The sequence below is a fragment of the Prionailurus viverrinus genome, chromosome D3 (assembly GCF_022837055.1).
Source record: "Prionailurus viverrinus isolate Anna chromosome D3, UM_Priviv_1.0, whole genome shotgun sequence".
NCBI lineage: Eukaryota > Metazoa > Chordata > Mammalia > Carnivora > Felidae > Prionailurus > Prionailurus viverrinus.
Genome location: NC_062572.1, coordinates 55,991,336 through 56,011,524, shown reverse-complemented (window position 1 = coordinate 56,011,524; position 20,189 = coordinate 55,991,336). Strand labels below are relative to the sequence as shown.

Genomic DNA, 20,189 nt, shown 5'->3' with positions numbered 1-20,189 from the left:
CAACACTTCTTTTTGTTAGACCAACTTAATTTTGCATTTTATTATTAAGTATTCTGACTTATGTTTTAGATGTTCATTTGTAGTATTTATAGAGCAATATTTAGGATAATTTTGCTTTTCAATCCATTCTGCTTTAGTAATTTAATTTATATGATAGTTTTATTGGTTCTTGCTTCTGCCATCTTGCTTAATGTTTTCTGTGGTGATACTACCTTTCTCCTTTTGTCATTATTACTTTTTTGGCATATTGACTATTGTGGTTTGATTTTATTGCTTTTAATAATATAAAATGGAAACATTCTACTTTTAATTATATCACTGTTTCAAAATTCCATCTAAATGTGCTCATATATTAGTAATGCAGATAAACAGGGAAAAAGCTAAGAATGTAGGTCCGGGGATATATCATGAAGACCGACTTGAAAAGTTTACACTTAATTTGTAAAGCAGTAGGAGGCATGGGGAATATTCCAGGAATACAGTGTGCTCAGAGATAGGCTATAGCAAGATCAATTAAACAGCATTATATAAGATGAACTGAAGTGAAATGAAAACATAAGTTACAGATATAAATTGTAAGAAAATACTTCTGCAATTAGAGAGAAGTAATGAAACACTGATGGAGCAGGAATGAGACTACACAGAGACTGATGTCAAATTGCATATGATACACACACAAAAAGAACAGAATATATAGAAGGTGGGATGATGCTGGTTGACTAGAAAAAATATGGTGGCATTTATATAAAAAGAACTGTTGATGACTGGCTTTGCTGAGAAGTAATCTGTCTTGGACGTGGTAGAGACTATGTAAGTGGAAGCATGTATACCTAATCACCATGTGGGATAGAGTTTGAGAGAAAGAGTAGAAGTGGATTGAGTAGAAGATCAGTGAATCAGCTACTGTATTAATCATTGAAGCCATGGCAGCTCATGCAAGCTTTGAAGAAAAGTGTTGGAGAATATCTGAGAGCAGAACCTGGGCATGCAAGTTGTTAAATGATTATCTCTCAGCATTTTTATATTCTGCTTGGTGACCACTGGGGCTAGGGCTCTTCAGACTACATTTTTCCTTTGTTACATGCCTCTTAATTAGGTTCTGCCAGTATGGGGCACTAGAGGGAGATTAAAAGGTTGAAGGAGGAAGAAATGTGTTCTTTTCCTGCCTGCTTCCTGAGGGCTTTCTGTCATCTTGCAAGTCCTGTCAGCTTTATCCTAGAAATGCATATTCACCTGAAATTAGTAGTTCATGTCCATAGATGGCTATGCCTGAATACAACTTGGCTGTTAGGAAAGCATCAATGACAGAAAAAGTAGTATCAGATTGGGAAAGGCAGATTAAATGTAATAATAGTGAAAGGAGCAAGAGCATTGAAAGAAATTGGAAAAGGCAATTTTAGAATACTCTTTCAAGAGCTTTGGTAATAAAATAATTTGTATATTTCTATTTATTTTTTTGAAAATTGCAAGGCCCAGGTATATTTTCTAGCAAAGGGGAAAGAGAGAAGATTGAGGGAGAGATTGTATTATATGTTGTATTATGCAGTTTTACTCAAATATTTGGTTCCCATTCCAACTGCGGATGCTTTTGAGGGAGAGAACGATATTTCACTCAAATGAGTACTTCCAGAGTCCATCAGATGTCTAGGACATAATAAGTGCTCAACATTTGTTTAGTTGAAATACAGATGAAGTGATGTGGCTCCTAAAAGGGTAAGTATAAAGAGTGAGATTTATATTTCAGTTTACTTTGACAAGGGTAAAGAAAACTGTTACCTCCTTCTTTCTTTTTCTCTTTTCTTTTCCTTTTCTTTTCTTTTCTTATCCTTTTCTTTTCTTTTCTTTTCTTTTCTTTTCTTTTCTTTTCTTTTCTTTCAAAGTTACATATATATCAAGTGTCAGAATCTGGGTGAGATTCTGAGCATCTTGAATGAAAGGTAACACTTGTTCCCAATTAATTTCACTGACCAATGGTGAAGAAACAGGTCCAAGTTAAAATTAGGTACAACAACTTCTTTTCTTGAATTAAGCACAGGATTCTTTAGAACCCAGAAAGAAGAGCTTGGAGGAAATCTTAAGACAGCTTGCAAAAGTGATAATAACAGAACTAAGTCTTGGACGGTGGTAACAAATTAGTCAAAGAAAGAATACTTCAAGTAGTAAAAACAATTGGAAAAAAAGACAGATAGGTATCAAAAAATAACCATGCATTTAGGGAATGGCGTGTATTTTACTATGCTTGAAGGTCAGGTGAAGACCTTACTGGTATGAGCCACATAACCAAAGTTGTGAATATCACACTATGGAGTTTAGGTTTTAGGTCATGAATAATTTTCAAAAGAGTAACAGAGCTACCATAGCAGCTGAGGAACATTCCACTAAAATTAGAGATTTCCATTGGTCTGCTGTCCACTGGTCTACCTTGGTGTGGTGCTAATGGACCAAAGTTGGATTGAGATATTATTCCTTTCAGCAGTTAGAGTTGAGAAGGACTTAAGGTGCTTATGAAACTGAGCTCAGAAGACTGTGCTGTCAAAGAGCCTTGTCTTTTTACCCCAGTGTGATGAAGTGAATGTTTCTTTTTCTTTGTATTCCGTGATGTATAGCAAGGTTGGAAATAATTGCTTACATATAATAAATTGGAAAGGAACAAGTGATTTTGGATGCAGTGATACCAACTAAGAATTTAGTCGTGAAATGATAAGGCTCTAGTAAGATGGAAGGATGAATTCCCGATAATTGTTTCTTTTTTTTAAGTTTTTATTTCGATTCCAGTTAGCTAACATACAGTGTAATATCTGGTGTACATTGTAGTGATTCAACACTTCCATACATCACCCAATGCTCATCACAAGTGCACTCTTTAATGCCTGTCACCTCTTTAACTCTTCTCCCACCACCTCCCCTCTGGCCACCATCAGTTTGTTCTCTATAGTTAAGAGTGAGTTTCTTGGTTTCTCTCTCTCTCTCTCTTTCTTTGCTTATTTGTTTTGTTTCTTAAATTCCTCATATGAGTAAAAACATATGGTATCTGTCTTTCTCTGATGGACTTTCTTCACTTAGAATAATACTCTCTAGCTCCGTCCATGTCATTGCAAATGGTAGGAATTCATTTTTTATATGGCTGAGTAACATTCTATTTTATAATATTTTTATAATCTAATTATAAAATCTCATTCTATTTTATAATCCTCAGATATAGGATTAGGGTTCAGTTTAGAGCCAGAAGAAGAGTTAGGGTTAGGTTTAGGGCCAGGGCAAGGGTATATGCTTATTATCCTGCAGTTCAGAGACCTCTCCAGAGAGAGAAGTGTATGGTTATGGTTATGGTTAGGGGTTAGTGGTTATAGGTTAGGGGTTAGGGTTTCAGTTAGGATTAGGTTTAGAGCTAGGGTTAGGAATTTCAGATAATTTTTTGAGTTAATATAGGCAGAACTTAATGACTATTTGGCTAGATGGTGAGAAAAATAATTTAAATATGTATCATGTTCTGACTCTGACAACAGAATGGTGATGTCAGCATCCAAAAATATGGACTGAGGAATGGTTTGGAAACTAGATTAGTCAAATTTGAGATATAGGAGCTACATGGAATCCAGTGTCAGTGAATGTAAGAATCTGGAACTAAAGGAACAAGAGTTTGAACAAAGATATAGTTGTATAAGCTATAAGCATATACATTGCATCAGAAGCTTCAGGAAATATTTAGTAATGCTAAGAATATTGAGAAGAAAGATGAAGACACACTCCTGGTTGGATGATTATGATATGGAAAAAGTAGCAAGAATAGAAGAAGCAAGGGCAGAGGCTATAGTCAGAAAGAGAGATATAAGAGTTTATATCTGTGGTGCCATTCTAGATGATAACAAAGTCAGAAGGGTGTCCATGGGTATGAATTGTTAATGGGACGTAGAATTGAAGTTAACTAGATTTGAGTAAGTCCATAAACTCTAAGATTAAAGTGTTGGATAAGTTATCCAGATAGATATTGAAGTAAAACAGAATGAGGATGGAACATAGGAAAGACAGGAAGAAGTTCTTTCCCTAGTGTGAGAAAATGACTAGAAAATCATTAAATGACAGTGCAAAAGGGCGAAGGAAGGTTTATATTCTTAAGGGTATAAGATTATATTCTTTATGACAAATGATTATGTTCTTTTACAAAAAAATTTTTTTAACATTTATTTATTTTTGAGAGACAGAGAACGAGCAGGGGAGGAACAGAGAGAGAGGGAGACACAGATTCTGAAGCAGGCTCCAGGCTCTGAGCTGTCAGCACAGAGACCAACACGGGGCTCGAACCCACAAACCATGAGATCATGACCTGAACCAAAGTCAGTGGCTTAACTGACTGAGCCACCCAGGCGCCCCCAAATGATTATGTTCTTTAATCAGTATAAAACTCAAAGAGTATTTTTACATGAGCATGGAGAAATAATGGTTTGAAAGCAATAATGGAGACCTAGGATTATGCTAGTTTCAACTAGACCCTGTAATATGTAAGGCCTTGTGAAATTAATATTCTTTAATTCAGTCCCAGGTTTAGTTAATGCAAACAGTTTTATTCAGTGTTGTGTAATGAGAATGAAATGCAATCTGAACTTGTTTACCAATGAGTAGCACTTCCAGAGTTCACTTTGGAAATGTTTAAGCTGGGATAATGGTTAGGTACAATTAATAAGTGTATATTGAGTGCCTATTACCTAAAATACGCTAGTCTAGATGCTGAGGGTTACTGGAATAAAGGATAGTCTTCAACTCTGAGAATTTTACTATACAGAGGAAGGAATCGTAACTTTATTTTAACAGGTTTTGATAATTAGAGACAGAATCAAAGGAACAGAGAGAGACTGTTAAAATACAACCTGTATATATTGTCACCTTTCCTATACTTACCAAAATGTTTTCAAAGAGAGAGAGTGAATTGCCAAGACCACTAAGACTTGATATGGTATTGCTTCACCTATAGCATCAATAAGGCATCAACAAGAATACATTATATCTTATAAATTATTATAAATACAATTGTATATTAGTGCCTATAATCAAGAATATTTGTGAAAGTGTCACTTATAAAATGACTAAGCAATGCTGAATAGCATAACACATAATTAGTTTTATTTTGGTTGTACATATAATTAAAAGAGCCTCCAACTTCCCTGTCCATTTTCTTTTAAATTGTATGAATTTTACTTCAGTTGTTACCTTCAGGAAGGTCACCTCACCTTGCTTTCAGAAAAAAAAGAAGAATTCGATGTTGCATAAATTAGGTATCTACAGGGTTGTAATATTCATAAGAATAGATCTTAGCCTAAAGTACTGCACCACAGCCTGGAAATTTTTTTCAGTTACTAAGAGTTTCTCATCTGTCTCTGTTTCTCTGAGTTTTTCAGGAGAGATAAAGATGATAGAGATAGATAAGATATATATATATATATATATTTATATATATATTTATATTTATATTTATATTTATATTTATATTTATATTTATATTTATATATACATATATATATATATATATATAGAGAGAGAGAGAGAGAGAGAGAGACAGGAAGATAGAGGATGTGGGACAAGGGAGTGTGGAAGAAAGAGAATGAGACTAGCTATCACTCTGTCTTTAATGAGTTATTAGTAGCTTTCTGTGTTAAGTATCAGCACCATGAACTCTCTCTTAAATTTAGGTGGTGTTCTGACAAATATCACAGACGTGAGTTGCACAGTGTCCTGTGGGGAGCATTGTTAGCATTACCCAAATAGCCCTCCCACTGTCTGATTTATTTGCTTTTAGAAAACATGTGTACCTGACCTCCTGAGGGAGCTGCATATCTCAAATTTGGGTGCCATGATAATAATAACAGTTTGAGAGAAAATGAAATAGGCTATAAAGAGAAAGGAAATGGAATAGATAAACTAGTGTACAGTGTCATGTTCATTTTCAGTACCATATAAAATAATGAAAATGTTTTTCAATAACCTTTGTTGATTTTTATAATGTGAAACACCCTTTATGGAAAAAGACAATGAACAAAATAAAAAAAAATTAGTAAAAGTATTTTTAGCTTTTGGCTCAAATTTATGCATTCTTTTCCATAAATTTAGATTAGAGTTGAATTCGGAAATAGAACAGCTTTAAGTTAAATGTGTTAATTTCCAACTTTGGCAACTCTTAAGTTGCTCTTTCAGGGTTCAAGTACAAGCATTATCTCATTGACGGAGCAGTCCAGTGTGATAGGCAACAAAGCTGTGTTTTGTTTTGTTCTTTAATTTTACAATTACATTTGGGGAACTTAAATATAGAGACATTAAACAAGACTTTCTCATGATCACCTAGCTTTAAGGAGTTTAAAATGGTTACCCTAGTTTCTAGTACCCTTCCTCCCAAATACATGGAAAGCCCTCAGTAAACAGTAAAGCAGTAGGATATCATTACTATTTATCACTAGTGCTGGGTAGCCTTACACTGGTCATTGTTCTTTGGGTACCAGGATCAAACAAGTAAAGTTAAAGTTCAATTGTGCTTTCAGTAACTTGAATAACAGTGTCTTTCTGAAGTCAAAAGGTAGGCAGAATGCAAACAAGATATGAAGGCTTTCTTTAAATAAGGTTTATGTTCACCAGGAGCTTTTGCCTCAGGCATTCAGAACATAAGTATCTCCTGATTTTAGCTCTTTCCTGTTACAACATCATAACCACTATTTGTGTGATGGAAGACAGGCAACTTGTGTATGTTGGGGAGGGGATATTGTTAGAAGTGATGAGGTCAAAGAATATAGCACTGTAATTTGCGCCCTTAATTTAAAGACATTTGTGTGCTCAACTTTTGACATTTTGGCATGTGGCGACACTGTACCTATAATACCCAGGAGTTTAAAACAAAACAAAACTGTATGGTTAGAGGGCACAGTCCTCATAGAGTGCCCTCACTTCAGACACCATCCATAAGTTTGGGGGCCCAAGGGACTGCCTTCACCTCAGACCTGCTGTCTACAAATTTGGGGGCCCCCCAACCTCCCTCAGGTTCAGAAATTTTGTAGAAAGCTCACAGAACTCAGAAAGCACTTGCCTCCGTCTATTTGTGGTGCTGGTGCTATAACAAAACACCATACACTAAGTAGCTTATGAATAACAGAAATTTACTTCTCACAGTTCTAGAAGATGAAGGTGCTAACATGGTTGGGTGAGGGAGGGCCCTCTTCTAAACCCCAGACTTCTTTTATCTTTACATGTATCTTATATCTTTACTAGGGTTTTCCTAGGATCCTTTCCTAATAAGGGAACTAGTCCCAATCATGAGGGTTCCACTTTCATGACTTAAGCAAATCTAATGACTTAACCACCTACTGATACCACTTTTGAGTGTTAGGGTGTCAGCTATCAGTATATGGATATTTATCTCACTATAATTTTTGCCCTGACCGTGAAATTTTAGTATATATTTTAACCTATTTTAGCCTATATTTTAGCCTAAATTTAATTTTATTTACTCCTATCTCATCTTATTCTTGAAATAGTTTAGAAATGTAGGTGCTGAGGTATATATATCCAATAAATATTTGAAAGCTAGAAATCTAAAACTTTAACTCCCTATGTATATGAAAACTCTTCAATGAATACCTATTAAAAATCCAATGACCAAATGAATGAAGTTTCCAAATAATACTAGGAAGGATAATGTATCAAATATTATCTTTATATGATGCAGTCCACTTACAGAATCTAGAGAAAAGACTTACATTGCCTTCTCTGAGCCTAATTCTTATAGTGCAGAACATAGACAATAATTCATTCTTATAATATCTGACAGTGTATTCAAAGTGGAAAGTATCATCAGTGACTTCTTATAAAACATACAGGACAGTTTTTAGGGCAAAATATCCTAAACAAACACTTTAAATAAACATTTTTTGAACCTCGAATATGAACTAACACTATGTAACTTAGATATAGATCCTGATTCCAATGAACTCACCATACAATGGGGAAGCCATACACAAAAATATATGATAACAATATAACATGGTAAATCTTTAATAAGTATATGCACAGATTAGTGTTATGAGAGCCTCCAACCCAACTTGGGGAGGCCAGTGAAAGAAGGAATTTAAGATGTAACACATGATTCCTTAGAGATATATAAGAAATAGCCAAGCTTAATGAGTAGATCATAAACAAAAGAATGGTAAATTAATTTGTAAGTTTGAGAGTGACATGCTTGAGATAATTGTGTCTGAGATGGCTGAATATTAAGCCTTAAAGGATTGAAATATTTTGGACATGAACAGTAAATTGTTGCATGAGGGGCAAAGTGCGTTTGAGTAGAAGGACTGAGTATTGCTGAACTATTGGGATATCATTGAAAGTAAATGAAAGACATGACCAAGAGTAAGTGAAAAGGATCTAAAGTAAAAGGAAAGAGACACTGAGGTTACAGCTGATGTTTGAGAACAAGTATTTACAAGGGACACCAATCTGCAGGTGTGAAAGATATCCTCTGTACCGAGTTTCTCCAGGATGAAAGTATGAAAGGAAATTTTGTAGTATTTTTTTCAGTTCTAGAATGTTTTCGTAGGGAGCCAGCTTTGCTTACTCTTGTATCACATGTCTACCTCAGAAATGCACAAGCTCTCAAGTTTGGATCATATTTAGAATTATAAGCTTTCTTCATTGACTGATTTTGTGCTAAATAATTGTACTTAGAGAAAGTAATCATTGAAAATATTTACCCAGGAAACAAAACCAGAAAAAGAAAATTCTGAAATTATATATATTTGTTGTTATATAAGAGTCTTTGTTCATAAACAGACTTCATTTCTCAAATTTTGCCTAGCTGCAAAGGAATTCAGTCTGTATCAATCAGGATTTAATTAGAGAAGCAGAGCCTTTAATGAGTAGTGTGAGAATAAGTGTTATTCAACCTAACACATAAGTGGGAAAAGCTTGGAATTCAAGATCTAGAAAGGGGAGATGGAAGATTAGAGATTAGATTAGAGAGTCACTAACCAGTCTTGCAAAGTACTAGAATAGTGGAAAAGTCCACACTTCCCTGGAATTGTAAGAATTCAGGCAAATCCAGCTATAAAAGGGAGTCCATGGAGAGGTTTATGGGAAACTGCTGCTTCTGAGTATCAGCTACTTTTGTAGGTCTACAGCCAAGTGTCTGTTGGTTGGTCTAGGGCCAGCAGTCAGGAATATGGTCAGGGTGGACAGCAGAAGGGAATTAGGGTACTTATCCACTGTATCCACTGGGCAAGTTTGCATCTGTCTGTCACCATATGTGACCATGGTGATGATCCAAGATTATGGCCAATGCTTCATTTATGCCTTCCAAGTCCCATACAAATGTTACATATCGTCCTCTTTGGCCAACTCAAAAGTGGAACCAAATGGAGAAAGGGTTTCTGGGAGATGTAGTTCCCAACTTAAGCAAGTTAGTAATAACATAATCCAGTATAGTCTGTCCCTTGTAAGCTTGATAATTGATATACATACATACTTTTTGAAAGTGTAGTTAAAATACTGTATTGCATACTTGAAATTGGATAAGAGAGTAGATCCTAAGTGTTTCACTCCCCCACCCTCCACACACATACATACAAAATGCTAACAGTGAAGTGATAGCTGTATTAATTAACTTGATTGTGGTAATCATTTCACCGTGTATATGTATATTGAATTGTCACATTGTACACCTTAAAAACATCATGTCATGTAACTTAAATATATACATCTTTTATTTGTCAGTAATACATCAGTAAAGCAAGAAAAAGTATATTTAACTTACAGATAAAGTCAGTTACAGAAATGGTTTAAGATGCCAACATAGGAACATCCTGAGTTCACCTCTTTCCATGGAGACAACAGAGCTACACCTACATGTGGAAAATTCCCTCCGGAAAAAAAAACAAAAACAAAACCCTGAAAACTACCTGAATAAGCTCCTACACAACAGAGAATGAAAGGGCCACGTTGAAACAAGTAGAAGAGGCAGAGACATTGTCTCTACCATTTCCCCATTCCCCATTCCACATCCAGTGTGGTGACCTGACCCACAGTCAGGAGGGATCTCACAGATACCTAACTTCTACCTGAGGAGCAAGGACACCCCACACATCAGACACCCCAACCCTTAGGACCTGCCTTGGAGAGACAAACCCCCAAATGCCTGGCTTTGAAAAACAACAGGGTGTATGCCTGTGAAAGCTATAGGGCTATAGAGAGAGAGATTCTACTCTTTTTTTTTTTTTTTTTTTTTTTTTTTGAGTTACACCAATGAACTTGTTAGCTTTATTTTATTTTTTTTTTTTTATGAAATTTATTGACAAATTGGTTTCCATACAACACCCAGTGCTCATCCCAAAAGGTGCCCTCCTCAATACCCATCACCCACCCTCCCCTCCCTCCCACCCTCCATCAACCCTCAGTTCTCGGTTTTTAACAGTCTCTTATGCTTTGGCTGTCTCCCACTCTAACCTCTTTTTTTTTTTTTTTTCCTTCCCCTCCCCCATGGGTTCCTGGTAAGTTTCTCAGGATCCACATAAGAGTGAAACCATATGGTATCTGTCTTTCTCTGTATGGCTTATTTCACTTAGCATCACACTCTCCAGTTCCATCCACGTTGCTACAAAAGGCCATATTTCATTTTTTCTCATTGCCACGTAATATTCCATTGTGTATATAAACCACAATTTCTTTATCCATTCATCAGTTGATGGACATTTAGGCTCTTTCCATAATTTGGCTATTGTTGAGAGTGCTGCTATGAACATTGGGGTACAAGTGGCCCTATGCATCAGTACTCCTGTATCCCTTGGATAAATTCCTAGCAGTGCTATTGCTGGGTCATAGGGTAGGTCTATTTTTAATTTTCTGAGGAACCTCCACACTGCTTTCCAGAGTGGCTGCACCAATTTGCATTCCCACCAACAGTGCAAGAGGGTTCCCGTTTCTCCACATCCTCTCCAGCATCTATAGTCTCCTGATTTGTTCATTTTGGCCACTCTGACTGGCGTGAGGTGATACCTGAGTGTGGTTTTGATTTGTATTTCCCTGATAAGGAGCGACGCTGAACATCTTTTCATGTGCCTGTTGGCCATCCGGATGTCTTCTTTAGAGAAGTGTCTATTCATGTTTTCTGCCCATTTCTTTACTGGGTTATTTGTTTTTCGGGTGTGGAGTTTGGTGAGCTCTTTATAGATTTTGGATACTAGCCCTTTGTCCGATATGTCATTTGCGAGTATCTTTTCCCATTCCGTTGGTTGCCTTTTAGTTTTGTTGGTTGTTTCCTTTGCTGTGCAGAAGCTTTTTATCTTCATAAGGTCCCAGTAATTCACTTTTGCTTTTAATTCCCTTGCGTTTGGGGATGTGTCGAGTAAGAGATTGCTACGGCTGAGGTCAGAGAGGTCTTTTCCTGCTTTCTCCTCTAAGGTTTTGATGGTTTCTTGTCTCACATTTAGGTCCTTTATCCATTTTGAGTTTATTTTTGTGAATGGTGTGAGAAAGTGGTCTAGTTTCAACCTTCTGCATGTTGCTGTCCAATTCTCCCAGCACCATTTGTTAAAGAGGCTGTCTTTTTTCCATTGGATGTTCTTTCCTGCTTTGTCAAAGATGAGTTGGCCATACGTTTGTGGGTCTAGTTCTGGGGTTTCTATTCTATTCCATTGGTCTATGTGTCTGTTCTGGTGCCAATACCATGCTGTCTTGATGATGACAGCTTTGTAGTAGAGGCTAAAGTCTGGGATTGTGATGCCTCCTGCTTTGGTCTTCTTCTTCAAAATTCCTTTGGCTATTCGGGGCCTTTTGTGGTTCCATATGAATTTTAGGATTGCTTGTTCTAGTTTCGAGAAGAATGCTGGTGCAATTTTGATTGGGATTGCATTGAATGTGTAGATAGCTTTGGGTAGTATTGACATTTTGACAATATTTATTTTTCCAATCCATGAGCAGGGAATGTCTTTCCATTTCTTTAAATCTTCTTCAATTTCCTTCATAAGCTTTCTATAATTTTCAGCATACAGATCCTTTACATCTTTGGTTAGATTTATTCCTAGGTATTTTATGCTTCTTGGTGCAATTGTGAATGGGATCAGTTTCTTTATTTGTCTTTCTGTTGCTTCATTGTTAGTGTATAAGAATGCAATTGATTTCTGTACATTGATTTTGTATCCTGCAACTTTGCTGAATTCCTGTATCAGTTCTAGCAGACTTTTGGTGGAGTCTATCGGATTTTCCATGTATAATATCATGTCATCTGCAAAAAGCGAAAGCTTGACTTCATCTTTGCCAATTTTGATGCCTTTGATTTCCTTTTGTTGTCTGATTGCTGATGCTAGAACTTCCAGCACTATGTTAAACAACAGCGGTGAGAGTGGGCATCCTTGTCGTGTTCCTGATCTCAGGGAAAAAGCTCTCAGTTTTTCCCCGTTGAGGATGATGTTAGCTGTGGGCTTTTCATAAATGGCTTTTATGATCTTTAAGTATGTTCCTTCTATCCCGACTTTCTCAAGGGTTTTTATTAAGAAAGGGTGCTGGATTTTGTCGAAGGCCTTTTCTGCATCGATTGACAGGATCATATGGTTCTTCTCTTTTTTTTTTGTTAATGTGATGTATCACGTTGATTGATTTGCGAATGTTGAACCAGCCCTGCATCCCAGGAATGAATCCCACTTGATCATGGTGAATAATTCTTTTTATATGCCGTTGAATTCGATTTGCTAGTATCTTATTGAGAATTTTTGCATCCATATTCATCAGGGATATTGGCCTGTAGTTCTCTTTTTTTACTGGGTCTCTGTCTGGTTTAGGAATCAAAGTAATACTGGCTTCATAGAATGAGTCTGGAAGTTTTCCTTCCCTTTCTATTTCTTGGAATAGCTTGAGAAGGATAGGTATTATCTCTGCTTTAAACGTCTGGTAGAACTCCCCTGGGAAGCCATCTGGTCCTGGACTCTTATTTGTTGGGAGATTTTTGAAAACCGATTCAATTTCTTCGCTGGTTATGGGTCTGTTCAAGCTTTCTATTTCCTCCTGATTGAGTTTTGGAAGCGTGTGGGTGTTCAGGAGTTTGTCCATTTCTTCCAGGTTGTCCAGTTTGTTGGCATATAATTTTTCATAGTATTCCCTGATAATTGCTTGTATCTCTGAGGGATTGGTTGTAATCATTCCATTTTCATTCATGATTTTATCTATTTGGGTCATCTCCCTTTTCTTTTTGAGAAGCCTGGCTAGAGGTTTGTCAATTTTGTTTATTTTTTCAAAAAACCAACTCTTGGTTTCGTTGATCTGCTCTACAGTTTTTTTAGTTTCTATATTGTTTATTTCTGCTCTGATCTTTATTATTTCTCTTCTTCTGCTAGGTTTAGGCTGCCTTTGCTGTTCTGCCTCTAGTTCCTTTAGGTGTGCTGTTAGAGTTTGTATTTGGGATTTTTCTTGTTTCTTGAGATAGGACTGGATGGCAATGTATTTTCCTCTCAGGACTGCCTTCGCTGCGTCCCAAAGCGTTTGGATTGTTGTATTTTCATTTTCGTTTGTTTCCATATATTTTTTAATTTCTTCTCTAATTGCCTGGTTGACCCACTCATTCGTTAGTAGGGTGTTCTTTAACCTCCATGCTTTTGGAGGTTTTCCAGACTTTTTTCTGTGGTTGATTTCAAGCTTCATAGCATTGTGGTCTGAAAGTAAGCATGGTATAATTTCAATTCTTGTAAACTTATGAAGGGCTGTTTTGTGACCCAGTATATGATCTATCTTGGAGAATGTTCCATGTGCACTCGAGAAGAAAGTATATTCTGTTGCTTTGGGATGCAGAGTTCTAAATATATCTGTCAAGTCCATCTGATCCAATGTGTCATTCAGGGCCCTTGTTTCTTTATTGACCGTGTGTCTAGATGATCTATCCATTTCTGTAAGTGGGGTGTTAAAGTCCCCTGCAATTACCACATTCTTATCAATAAGGTTGCTTAGGTTTATGAGTAATTGTTTTATATATTTGGGGGCTCTGGTGTTCGGCGCATAGACATTTATAATTGTTAGCTCTTCCTGATGGATAGACCCTGTAACTATTATATAATGTCCTTCTTCATCTCTTGTTACAGCCTTTAATTTAAAGTCTAGTTTGTCTGATATAAGTATGGCTACTCCAGCTTTTTTTTGGCTTCCAGTAGCATGATAAATAGTTCTCCATCCCCTCACTCTCAATCTAAAGGTGTCCTCAGGTCTAAAATGAGTCTCTTGTAGACAGCAAATAGATGGGTCTTGTTTTTTTATCCATTCTGATACCCTATGTCTTTTGGTTGGCGCATTTAATCCATTTACATTCAGTGTTATTATAGAAAAATACGGGTTTAGAGTCATTGTGATGTCTGTATGTTTTATGCTTGTAGTGATGTCTCTGGGACTTTGTCTCACAGGGTCCCCCTTAGGATCTCTTGTAGGGCTGGTTTAGTGGTGACAAATTCCTTCAGTTTTTGTTTGTTCGGGAAGACCTTTATCTCTCCTTCTATTCTAAATGACAGACTTGCTGGATAAAGGATTCTCGGCTGCATATTTTTTCTGTCTAGCACCCTGAAAATCTCGTGCCAATTCTTTCTGGCCTGCCAAGTTTCAAAAGAGAGATCAGTCACGAGTCTTATAGGTCTCCCTTTATATGTGAGGGCACGTTTACCCCTTGCTGCTTTCAGAATTTTCTCTTTATCCTTGTATTTTGCCAGTTTCACTATGATATGTCGTGCAGAAGATCGATTCAAGTTACGTCTGAAGGGAGTTCTCTGTGCCTCTTGGATTTCAATGCCTTTTTCCTTCCCCAGTTCAGGGAAGTTCTCAGCTATTATTTCTTCAAGTACCCCTTCAGCACCTTTCCCTCTCTCTTCCTCCTCTGGGATACCAATTATGCGTATATTATTTCTCTTTAGTGCATCACTTAGTTCTCTAATTTTCCCCTCATACTCCTGGATTTTTTTATCTCTCTTTTTCTCAGCTTCCTCTTTTTCCATAACTTTATCTTCTAGTTCACCTATTCTCTCCTCTGCCTCTTCAAGCCGAGCTGTGGTGGTTTCCATTTTGTTATGCATTTCGTTTAAAGCATTTTTCAGCTCCTCGTGACTGTTCCTTAGTCCCTTGATCTCTGTAGCAAGAGATTCTCTGCTGTCCTGTATACTGTTTTCAAGCCCAGCGATTAATTTTATGACTATTATTCTAAATTCACTTTCTGTTATATTATTTAAATCCTTTTTGATCAGCTCATTAGCTGTTGTTATTTCCTGGAGATTCTTCTGAGGGGAATTCTTCCGCTTGGTCATTTTGGATAGTCCCTGGCGTGGTGAGGACCTGCAGGGCACTTCCCCTGTGCTGTGGTGTATAACTGGAGTTGGTGGGCGGGGCCGCAGTCAGACCTGATGTCTGCCCCCAGCCCACCGCTGGGGCCACAGTCAGGCTGGTGTGTGCCTTCTCTTCCCCTCTCCTAGCGGTGGGATTCACTGTGGGGTGGTGTGGCTCGTCTGGGCTACTTGCACCCTGCCAGGCTTGTGATGCTGGGGATCTGGCGTATTAGCTGGGGTGGGTAGGCAAGGTGCACGGGGGCAGGAGGGGCAGGCCTAGATCGCTTCTCCTTAGGTGATCCACTTCAGGAGGGGCCCTGTGGCGTTGGGAGGGAGTCAGATCCGCTGCGGGAGGTTTGGCTCCGCAGAAGCGCAGAGTTGGGTGTTTGCGCGGAGCGAGCAAGTTCCCTGGCAGGAACCGGTTCTCTTTGGGATTTCGGCTGGGGGATGGGCGGGGGAGATGGCGCTGGCGAGCGCCTTTGTTCCCCACCAAACTGAGCTCTGTTGTCAGGGGGCTCAGCAGCTCTCCCTCCCTTTGTCCTCCAGCCTTCCCGCTTTCCGAGCAGAGCTGTTAACTTATGACTTCCCAGACGCTAAGTCGCGCTTGCTGTCGGAACACAGTCCGCCCGGCCCCTCCGCTTTTGCCAGCCAGACTCGGGGGCTCTGCTTGGCCGGCGAGCCGCCCCTCCGCCCCGGCTCCCTCCCGCCAGTCCGTGGAGCGCGCACCGCCTCGCCGCCCTTCCTACCCTCTTCCGTGGGCCTCTCGTCTGCGTTTGGCTCCGGCGACTCCGTTCTGCTAATCCTCTGTTGTTTTCTGGGTTATTTAGGCAGGTGTAGATGGAATCTAAGTGATCAGCAGGACGTGCGGTGAGCCCAGCGTCCTCCTAAGCCGCCATCTTGCCGAAAGTCGAGATTCTACTCTTAAAGGGTTTGCTCATAGACTCATTCACTCACTCCAGGATCTAGTACAGAAGCAACCGTCTGAAAAGAGTCTGGATTGTAAGTGAAGGAGATTCATTTGCTATCCTTGCAGCATCTGCTGTAAGAGCAGGAGCCTACTGAAACTATCTCTGGAGTTAGAGACACTAGTGGGCACCATTTTTGGCATATTTCTTATATCCTGCCTTTTACCCTAATAGCAGTATTTTTTTTTTAATTTACTTTTCCTCCAACCTACCTAATATCAGTGGATGACCCCTCCCCTTGTGTACCACTTCTCAGGACCCTACTAAGCCAGCAGGGTGAGTGTTCTGCCTCCACATCCTTCTCCACTGTGAGCACACCAGAGCTGGCCAGAGTGCACAGCTCACACAAGATGCCTCTGGCTTTGGTGGCCAAGGGAGATTATGTTACAGGGACCCTGTGGGTCTGAAACAATTGGAGAGAGAGTTCTTTCCAGGCTCCCACCTCCAGGCCACTGCACAGACAAGGGACTGAAACATACCCCCAGTCTTCCTATGAAAAAGGCCCATCTACTTTACCTGGAGTTTCAACCTGAGGGACAGGCTTCAGGCTACCACACATTCAGAAGCTATGAAAGTGCTCTCAGAGAATGTAGTCCAGGGCTCTTACTTGGCCTTGCCACAGCTCATTGGTACATCCTAGAAAGGAGCTCATATACCCATCTGGAGCCCTGAATGTTGCAACTGTCAGTAATGGAACACTTCCAGATCACTTGGTCTTAGAAGCCAGCAGCGTCCATGGTTTTTGTGGTCCCACAAGACTGTATATATTTGCATAGCTTAAAAGCTGCTACCTGAGGGTATAGCTTTCAGTCACCCTGAAACTAGGTGTTGACTGAGATCCCTCCCTCTGGAATACTCCTAGGTCTTGGCACACCCTCTACAACTAGGACCTACCAAGAAAAAAATAAGACTGCTTGGACAAACACAAAGTTTTGAGAGAGGACCAAGAACTAGGACAGTGTTAAATGATGAGGTTTATCTCCTACTCAAAGCCACTCATGCAAAACTAGGAGAGGCAGGTGTTTTGCCAAATATGTAGAAACAAATACAGATACTGGAAAAAAATGAGAGAGGAATTGTTGCAAGTGAAAGAACCCCAGAAAAAAAATCTTAATGAAATGGATATAAGTAATTTACCTGACAAAGAGCTCAAAGTCATGGACATAAAGATGCTCACCAAACTCAGGAGAAGCATAGAGGGTAGAGACCTTTAAAACTAATAGATAGCAAACAGAAATCCCAGAACTGAAGAATATAATAATCGAACTGAGAAATACACTAAAAGGGTTCAATATCAGATTAGAGAAACTTAAGAAAGGATCTATAAACCCCAAGACAGGGCAGGAGAACTCACCCACAAAGTTCAGCAAAAAGAAAAAAAAAGGAATTAAAAGTCAAGATAGCCCAAGGCCAATTAGACAACATTAAGCAGAATAACATTCACATTATAGGGGTCCCTGACAGAGAACAAGAGAAAGGGGCAGAAAGCTTATTTGAAGAAGTAATGGCTAGAAACTTCCCTCATCTGGCATTGGAAATAGACATTCAGATCCAGGAAGCCATCAGAGTTCTAAACAAGAAGAACTCAGAGAGACCCGTGCCAAGACACATTATAATTAAAATGTTAAAGTTAAGAATTAAAAAAAAGAATCTTAAAAGCAACAAGAGAAAAACAACTTATTATATACAGGAGGACCCCTGTAAGGTTATCACCAGTTTTCTCAGTAGAAATTTTACAGGCCAGAAGGCAAGGCATGATGTATTCAAAGTGCTGAAAGAAAAAAAAAATCCAATCAAGAATACTCTACCTGCCAAGGTTATCATTCACAGTTGAAGGAGAGATAAAGAGTTTTACAAATAAAAGTTAAAGCAGTTCATCAACACTAACTAAGTTGACCTTGCAAGAAATGTAAAAGGACTTCTTTTGCTGAAAATAAAGGGTACTAATTAGTATTAAAACAAAATGTGAAAGTAAAAATCTTCACTAGTAAAGGTAAATATGTAGTATAAGTAATGGTTAATCACTTATGAAGGTAATATGAAGGTTAAAGATAAAATTAGTAAAAAGTAACCATAACTGCAATAATTAGTTAAAGGACACACAAAAAGATAAAAAAGATAAAATATTGGGGTGGGGAGTGAAAATTTAGAGTTTTAGAAGGCATTGAATTTAATCTGCTAGGTCCTTAAAATATTGGCCTCATGGTAACCACAAAACAAAAACCCATAGCAGATATGCAAAAGATAATGAGAAAGAAATCTAAGCATAACACTGTAGAATGTCAGCAAGCTAGCAGAGAGGATTACAAAATAGAAAAACAATGAACAAAATGGCAATAAGTACATACCTATCAATAATTTCTTCAAATATAATGATCTAAATTCTCCAATCAAAAGACTTAGAGTGACTGAATGCATTAAAACAAAACAAAACAAAACAAAACAAAACAAAAACCCTGATATGTGCTGCTTCCAAGAAATTTACTTCAGATGTATAGACACACACAGACTGAAAGTGAAGGGATGGAAAAAGATTTTTCAAAAAAATGGAAACCAAAAGAAAGTATGGATATCTATACTGATATTAGACAAAATAGATTCTAAAACAAAGACTTTAATAAAAGACAAGATAGGCATTACATAATGATAAAGGGGTCAGTCTAGCAAGAAAATAGCACATTTGTAAATATTTATGCACCCAACCTAGCAGCACCTAAGTACATAAAGCACACACCATCAGACCTAAAGGGAGAAATTGACAGCAATACAATAATAGTTGGGGACTTAGAAACCTCACATAAATCAATGGATAGATCATCCAGACAGAAAATTAGTAAGGAAACTTTAGCCTTAAATAACACATTAGATTAGGTGGACTTAATAGATACACACAGGACATCTTATTCCAAAGCAGCAGGATAGACATTCGTCTTAAGTGCATATACAACATTCTCTAGGATAGACCATATGTTAGGCCACAAAATAAGCCGCAATAAATTTTTTTTTTAATTTTTTTTCAACATTTATTTATTTTTGGGACAGAGAGAGACAGAGCATGAACGGGGGAGGGGCAGAGAGAGAAGGAGACACAGAATCGGAAACAGGCTCCAGGCTCTGAGCCATCAGCCCAGAGCCTGACGCGGGGCTCGAACTCACGGGTCGCGAGATCGTGACCTGGCTGAAGTCGGACGCTTAACCGACTGTGCCACCCAGGCGCCCCAAGCCTCAATAAATTTAAGAAGATTGAATTCAATTGATTTGAATTGAATTGAATTGATTTTTTGACACAATGGTATGAAAGTAGAAATTACAAGAAAAAAATTGGAAAAATTACAACAATGTGGAAATACACATGCCACTGAAAAACCAATGGACCAGCAAATAAATTAAAAAGTACCTGAGACAAATGAAAATTCAGCAAACCAAAATCTGTAAGATGTAGCAAGAGCACCCAAAAGAGGCAAGGTCTTAGTGATACAGACCTACCTTAAGAAACAAAAATCTCAAATAAACCATCTAACTTTGCACCTTAAGGAAATAGAAAAAGAACAAAGCAAGCAAACAATTAGTAGAAGTAAGGAAATAATAAAGAACAGAGTGGAAATAAATGAAATGGAGACTAAAAAGGCAATAGAAAAGGTCAGTGAAACTAAGAGATTGTTCTTTGAAAAGATTAACAAATTGACAAACTTGAGCTAGACTCAAGAAAAAAGAGAGGGGCAAATAAAATAAAGAATGAAAAAGGAGAAATTGCAACTAACACCACAGAAGTACAAAGGATTATAAAAGGTTGCTACCAACAATTATGTAACAACAAACTCAACAACCTAAGAAGAAATAGATAAATTCCTAGACATAAACAATCTTAGAAGACTGAATCATGAAAAAATGAAAAATCTAAATAGACTAG

The 20,189-nt window shown here is 38.0% G+C and overlaps 1 protein-coding gene across 7 annotated transcripts in view; it reads left to right on the top strand.

Annotated features, from left to right (window-relative positions):
• CCDC178 (coiled-coil domain containing 178) overlaps positions 1 to 20,189 on the top strand; it is a 514,890-nt gene that overhangs the window by 205,968 nt on the left and 288,733 nt on the right. The gene's annotated exons all lie outside the window — the stretch shown is intronic.